Here is an 8,042-nt window from a genome sequence, read left to right on the forward strand (position 1 = left end):
CAGTGCTGGGACCCCAACTATTTACAAACTATATAAACGACTTGGAAGAAGGGACTGAGTGTAACGTAGCCAAGTTTGCTGACGATACAAAGATGGGAGGAAAAGCAATGTGTGAGGAGGACACAAAAAAGCTGCAAAAGGACATAGACAGGCTAAATGAGTGGGCAAAAATTTACAGATGGAGTATAATGTTGGAAAGTGTGAGGTCATGCACTTTGGCAGAAAAAAAATCAAAGAGCAAGTTATTATTTAAATGGAGAAAAATTGCAAAGTACTGCAGTACAGCAGGACCTGGGGGTATTTGTGCATGAAACACAAAAGGTTAGTATGCAGGTACAGCAAATGATCAGGAAGGCCAATGGAATCTTGGCCTTTATTGCAAAGGGGATGGAGTATAAAAGCAGGGAAATCTTGCTACAGTTATACAGCGTATTGGCAAGACCACACCTGGAATACTGCATGCAGTTTTGGTTTCCATATTTATGAAAGGATATACTTGCTTTGGAGGCAGTTCAGAGAAGGTTCACTAGGTTGATTCCGGGGATGAGGGGGTTGACTTATGAGAAAAGGTTGAGTAGGTTGGGCCTCTACTCATTGGAATTCAGAAGAATGAGAGGTGATCTTATCGAAACGTATAAGATTATGAGGGGGCTTGACAAGGTAGATACAGAGAGGATGTTTCCACTGATAGAGGAGACTAGAACTAGGGGGCATGATCTTAGAATAAGGGGCCGCCCATTTAAAACTGAGATGAGCAGAAATTTCTTCTCTGAGGGTTGTAAATCTGTGGAATTCGCTGCCTCAGAGAGCTGTGGAAGCTGGGACATTGAATAAATTTAAGACAGAAATAGACAGTTTCTTAACCGATAAGGGGATAAAGGGTTATGGGGAGCGGGCGGGAAAGTGGAGCTGAGTCCATGATCGGATCAGCCATGATCGTATTGAATGGCGGAGCAGGCTCGAGGGGCAGTATGGCCTACTCCTGCTCCTATTTCTTATGTTCTAATGTAATAAGTGACTGGACAGTGTGATTTTGCCCAGAAAATCAACCTTTCAGGTGCTGCTGACTATATTGCTGTAGTTGGAGAAGTTATTCAATGGTAAACTGGACAAGTGGCAAACTGAGATTGGTTCCTTTGGATGGCATTTCTCAATCACACGTATAAGGGGAAATGTTATACTGCGGCACTTCCAGCACTGAATGGATGGAAAATAACAGGCCGAAGGGTGCATGATTTCCCAAACTGGCCCAAGCCAGCAGTGCAAAAACTTCTTCATAATGCATTGTGATGTTTGAGATACAGCTGTGTATCAACTCTGTGCTCGCTGACCTACAATGGCTGCCAGTTCCTCCAATGCCTCTAATTTAAAATCTCATCCTCATGTTTAAATCACTCCATGGCCTCACCCCTCGCTATCTCTGTGACCTCCTCCAGCCCTACAACCCTCCCCCTCCGAATTCTCTACCGCTCTCACACTGGCCTTTAGTGCAACCCCAAACTCCCTTTGCCTCACGATCGGCAGCCGTGCCTTCAGCTTCCCAGGCCCTAAGCTCTGGAGTTCCCTCCTTAAGTCTCTCTCCTCCTTTAAGACCTTAAAACCTACCTCTTTGACCAGACTTTTGGTCACCTGCCCTAATGTCTTCTTCTTCCGCTTACCATCCAGCTTTGTCCACTTACACTCCTGCGAAGCACCTTGGGATGATTCTTTATGTTAGCAGTGCTGTATAAGTGCAATTTGTCCTGTAAAAATATCATAGAAAAATTGTAAATGTTGAAAATCAGAAATTGCTTGAAAGGTGCACACAGCGGGGGTAGAAATTCACCGCCACCTGAAACGGCACGCACCTACCACTGCTAATGTGTTTTCACCGCTGCGGCGGATGAGTGGCCTCCTGTGCGAAATTCAGCTCTTTGACATTTTTTCCGAGCGGACCGGAAGTTGGTGATAATGGAGGCGGTAGTGGGGCGGTGAGCACTCTAGCAGGACGGAACTGGAGGCAGGACGAAATCTCCGTCGATGTCAGTCATCAGCCTGGCGCTGTTGACATCATGACGCGTGTGCGTCACCACGTCTCTCCCCTTCACTTAAAGGGGAGGGCCGCTGCGAACTCTGCCATTATTCTAGTTCGGTTCACTGGGCCACCAGAGAGGGTTTTGGCCGGGCCAGTGGCCTGGCACCCAAGAGGGGGAGTCAGGCTGCCTGTTGGCAGCCCGGCCGAATCCAGGGGCATAATTGTCAGGTCCACCTGACAGTCAACTGACAAATAAAATAAAATGGCGGCTGCGGCAGTGTGCCCTCCCCTTGAATGGCCGCCGCACCACCATGTCGCACACTCAGCGAACACAGCGCACCCACAGAAAAAATCTGTTGGGGGCACCGTTCGGTGGCCCGAAGATTTTTTTCCCCCTAAATTTAGGTTGAGGTGCGAGAGATCGGCGTTGCACGCTTTAATGACACACTTAGACGGGGTCGGCAGCAGTGGGGCGGAAGTGGGGACCACCAGAAAAAGCACCACTTAGAATTTTGCGAGCGGCGGCCATTCTACTCCGCCGTGTGGCTGCTGCTTTCTGGCGGCAAGTGGTAATTTGGTAATTTCGGGAGACTGAATTTCGGCTCTGCATGTCCTACAGTATCTGCTAAAAACAAAGTCAGCTTAATGCTTCGGTTAACAACTCTTCCTGTGAACGGGAAGGGGATGGTAGCGGGAATTATAGAACTCAGGGGCAGAAACAGAGGAGGTTGACCAGAATGGTTCCAGGGATGAGGGACGCCAGTGACCAGGAGAGACTGGAGAAGCTGGGATTGTTTCCCTTGGAGCAGAGAAGCTCAAGGGGAGAGTTAATTGTGGGGATGAAGGGTTTTTATAGAGTGCATACTGGCCTGTGCAAAGGTGGGACAGTGTAAAAAAAAAAGCTGCTCAAAGTATCGATGGCATTTCTCAAGGAAATAATTAGATGTAAATATAACGCTTTCTGTTTGATGTTATTCAGATTTTTTCAGTGCTATTTATATCTTCTCTCTACAAAAGCAAAATACCGAGGATGGTGGAAATCGGAAATATAAACAGAAAATGATGGAAGCACTCAGCAGGTCAGGCAGTGTCTGTGAGAGAGAAACAGAGAAACAATCTGCACACGTGACCCCGAGCTTCCGGTCGCCTGTCACTTTAATTCCCCACTCCACTCCCACTCCGACCTCTCCGTCCTCGGCCTCCAACACTGTTCCAACGAAGCTCAACACCAGCTCGAGGAACAGCACCTCATCTTTCGATTCGGTATTTTACAGCTCAATATCGAGTTCAACAATTTCAGACCACAACCCCTGCTCCCATTTTTTCGGATGGTAGCTGTTGGTAATGGGGCTGCTGCTGCCATTTACATCTGGGCCCATCTTTTGTTTCTTTACTCATCCTATTACCATCTCCTTTTGTCTTGAATCATCATCCCTTTTGTCATTTAAATCTCTCCTGCCTTCTGTAAGCATCGGCGCAAGCCCAGGGAAAATATTGAAGGATATTGAACAAAGTGCTTACACCAGAAGGTTTTTATTAAAGAACATGCTGGACGCTGTCCTGTTTCCCAAAGATTGGGAGTTTGGGACAGATTGTGTTTCATAGTTTGCTGAAAATGTCTGGAGCAGATTGAGGTCTCTTGGCAACAATGGCCAGGAGAGAAAACATCCCAGGTGATTGGCAGGATTGTTCAGTAATGAAAAACAGCTTAGCCCAAGATTGGGTGCCAAGCAGAAACCCATCAATGGCCATTTACGCCATTACCTGGATGAGATAGCCCCGAAATGCGGGAAACTGAACCAGAACTGCCATTAAGTCCCAGACCCAGTGGACACAGAGTCCATCAGGAGCCATCAACAGAATACACGAACGTAAGCAATTACTCTACGTGGAGCTCCTTCATGGCAAACGAGCTAAAGGTGGGCAGTGGAAACGTTACAAGAACACTCTCAAAGCCTCCCTAGTGAAGTGTGACATCACCACTGACACCTGGGAATCCCTGGCCAAAGACCGCCCTAGGTGCAGAAAGTGCATCTGGGAGAGCGTTGAGCTCTTCGAATCTCAATGCTGCGAGCGTGAAGAGGTTAGGCGCAGGCAGCGGAAAGAGCGTGCGGCAAATCAGTCCCACCCCCCGCTTCCCCCGACGAATGTCTGTCCCACCTGTGACAGGGTCTGTGGCTCTCGCATTGGACTGTTCAGCCACCTAAGGACTCACTTTAGGAGTGGAAGCAAGTCTTCCTCGATTCCGAGGGACTGCCTATGATGATGATGATGATGATGATGATGACACGAACGTAAGATCTGGGATGATGGGCCATTCAGGCAATCACCCCAGACAAAGGAAATACTCTATTTTGGCAGGAAGAAGCATGGACTGTAACGTATAAGGCAGTTTGCTGCCATTTCGCTCTCTTCGCTCCAAGAACTATGCACTCCATCCGGGACGGAGAGGAAACCCACCAACGAGGAACCAAGAACCTCGTGACTCTACCTTCGGAAGGACCCTCGAGACCAGGACCTGAATGCTGCAACGGTGGCATGGAATCGGAAGAGAAAGCTTTCCCCAAGGGAGAAGCAGCGAGTGAGCCAACGGATAATCTGGGGGACATTACCCAAGCCCAGGCACCGGTAAGACCAACGAATCGAGTGTGAGGGGGTGTCGTGTGTCCCAAACCAAGTCTTAGGGGTTTAGTGGGGAGGTGCTGCGTGTGATTATAGTGTGTGTAAGGTGGGATTTGTTGGCCGAATCCAGTTATACCCTGTACGTTAGCGTAGTGTGTTGTTTTCTTGGTCGTCTTAATTGGCGACAGGGGCTTGTTAGGACGGGCCACTTTTTGTACTGTCGTTTACGCCACCAAGGGTTACTTTTACATAAGAACATAACCATAAGAATTAGGAACAGGAGTAGGCCATCTAGCCCCTCAAGCCTGCTCCGCCATTCAACAAGATCATGGCTGATCTGGCCGTGGACTCAGCTCCGCTTACCCGCCCGCTCCCCATAACCCTTAATTCCCTTATTGCTTAAAAATCTATCCACCTGTGATTTGAATACATTCAATGAGCTAGCCTCAACTGCTTCCTTGGGCAGAGAATTCCACAGATTCACAACCCTCTGGGAGAAGAAATTCCTTCTCAACTCGGTTTTAAATTGGCTCCACCGTATTTTGAGGCTGTGCCCCCTAGTTCTAGTCTCCCCGACCAGTGGAAACAACCTCTCTGTCTCTATCTTGTCTATCCCTTTCATTATTTTAAATGTTTCTATAAGATCACCCCTCATCCTTCTGAACTCCAACGAGTAAAGACCCAGTCTACTCAATATATCATCATAAGGTAACCCCCTCATCTCCGGAATCAGCCTAGTGAATCGTCTCTGTACCCGCTCCAAAGCTAGTATATCCTTCCTTAAGTAAGGTGACCAAAACTGCACGCAGTACTCCAGGTGCGGCCTCACCAATATCCTGTACAGTTGCAGCAGGACCTCCCTGCTTTTGTACTCCATCCCTCTCGCAAAGAAGGCCAACATTCCATTCGCCTTCCTGATTACCTGCTGCACCTGCAAACTAACTTTTTGGGCGGAAGCGTGCTGGGCCCATAACCCAGAGGTCGATGGATCGAAACCATCCTCTGCTAAAGGCAATTTTTGCCGCTTCCCTTCGATAGCTCAGTTGGTAGAGCGGAGGACTGTAGTGGCAATACTCAGCAAAGTCATCCTTAGGTCGCTGGTTCAATTCCGGCTCGAAGGAGCTAGTGTACTTTTCTCTAAAAGAGTTTCATGCACAAGGACCCCCAGGTCCCTCTGCACCGCAGCATGTTGTAATTTCTTCCCATTCAAATAATATTCCCTTTTACTGGGTTTTTTTCCAAGGTGGATGACCTCACACTTTCCGACATTGTATTCCATCTGCCAAACCTTAGCCCATTCGCTTAACCTATCTAAATCTCTTTGCAGCCTCTCGCTTTCCCACTAATCTTTGTGTTGTGTGTGTGTATGTGTGTGTGTGTGTGTGTGTGTGTGTGTGTGTGTATGGAACCGAATAAAGTATTATACGGTTGAGTCCGAAAGAGCTGTCTCTGGTTCAGTTTTCTGTTCCCCCAAATAATTCCCATGTCTAGAACCGTAGGCTGGGGTGATTCGAAACCACCAAAGCAAACCACCTACACTTGCACCCGATCACAGACCTTTCCTTTTGTTCTTTCATACAGTCATAGAATCATAGTACAGCGAAGGAGGGCATTCAGCCCATTCTTTCCTCCCTCCCCTTTTCCCTGCCTCTCCGCTTCTTTAAAAACTGTGAAACTGTTACATTTCTAATTTGATCCAATTCTGACAAAAGATTACCGACCTGAAACGTTAACTCTGTTTCTCTCTCCACAGACGCTGCCTGACCCGCTGAGTGTTTCCAGCATTCTCTGTTTTTATTCCAGCTACTCGTTGTTTGATTGTATTCCATGTCCGGCTGTGGAATATCAAATTTTCACCACTCGCTGATCCCATTTCTTCGTTTCTACACATGGGATTTCCTTCATTTTTTAAATAGAGGGATTCTCGGTTCCAAATATGAAACATAAATCTTTCATCTCCACATGAAGGCCAATGCTCTCCTTCGATCCTGTCCTCAATGATATGTTTGTGTACCAGATTTCCTTCACACTAAACTGAGGAAATGAATCACACATGCACATAATGCCGTTGTTTATCACAAGAGAGAGCTCTGTGAGTGAGAAACTTCATCAATACTTTCAGCAGTTATTTTTTGTGCTGAGCTCTTTTACTTGTCTGAAGGTTTTATCCTGTGTGGCAATAGGAAGGCAATCAGAGGAGCAACATGATAAAGCGAAACAACCAGATAGTCCATCAAAGCCTTAGCGTCCTCGACCAGGCCAACATCCCCAGCATCGAAGCACTGACCACACTCGACCAGCTCCGTTGGGTGGGCCACATTGTCCGCATGTCCGACACAAGACTCCCAAAGCAAGCGCTCTACTCGGAACACCTTCACGGCAAGCGAGCCCCAGGTGGGCAGAGGAAACGTTCCAAGGACACCCTCAAAGCCTCCCTGATAAAGTGCAACATCCCCACCGACACCTGGGAGTCCCTGGCCAAAGACCGCACTAAGTGGAGGAAGTGCATCCGGGAGGGCGCTGAGCACCTCGAGTCTCATCGCCGAGAGCATGCAGAAACCAAGCTCAGGCAGCGGAAGAAGCAGGCGGCAAACCAGACTCCCCACCCCTTCCTTCAACCACTGTCTGTCCCACCTGTGACAGAGACTGTGGTTCTCGTATTGGACTGTTCAGCCACCTAAGAACTCATGTTAAGAATGGAAGCAAGTCTTCCTCGATTCCGAGGGACTGCTATGATGATGATCATGATGATAACCCCTTCCACAGACCCTGTATAGTTACTGCCTTGGACGCTACCTGATCTACTTAAATTTCCTTAATCAAGGTTTTGCAAAGTTTCTCCCTGCCTATAAAGCCCCAGTAGATGTGCTTTCTTTTTTGAATTGATTCATTCTCGGGATCTGGGCATCGCTGGCAAGACCGGCATTCATGAAGGAGTGCTGCACTGTCGGAGGTGCTGTATTTTAGATGACATATTAAACAGAGGCCCCGCCTGCCCTCTCAGGTGCACATAAAAGATCCCATGGTACTATTCGAGGAAGAGCAGAGGAGTTCTCCTGGTGTCTTGACCAACATTTATCCCTCAACCAACACCACTAAGATTATCAAGATATTTATATCAATGTAGTTTGTGGGACCTTGCTGTGTGCTTCATTTCCCTACAACTCTCTGCAGTAGGGAATTCCACAGGTTAACAACTCTCTGAATGAAGAAGTTTCTCCTCATCTCAGTCCTAAATGGCTTACCCCTTATCCTTAGACTGTGTGCCCTGATCCTGGACTTCCCCAACATCGGGAACATTCTTCCTGCATCTAACCTGTCCAGTCCCATCAGAATTTTATATGTTTCTATGAGATCTCCTCTCATCCTTCTAAACTCCAGTGAATACAGGCCTAGTCAATCCAGT

The 8,042-nt window shown here is 47.7% G+C and overlaps 1 non-coding gene across 1 annotated transcript; it reads left to right on the forward strand.

The window, feature by feature from the left end:
- The first annotated feature begins 5,664 nt into the window (after nt 1–5,664).
- Nucleotides 5,665–5,757, forward strand: trnay-gua (transfer RNA tyrosine (anticodon GUA)). The gene is made up of 2 exons: nt 5,665–5,701; nt 5,722–5,757. It is a non-coding gene; the product is annotated as a tRNA-Tyr (tRNA).
- Nucleotides 5,758–8,042: the final 2,285 nt, after the last annotated feature.

Source organism: Pristiophorus japonicus, chromosome 15, assembly GCF_044704955.1.
Source record: "Pristiophorus japonicus isolate sPriJap1 chromosome 15, sPriJap1.hap1, whole genome shotgun sequence".
Taxonomy (NCBI): Eukaryota; Metazoa; Chordata; class Chondrichthyes; family Pristiophoridae; genus Pristiophorus; species Pristiophorus japonicus.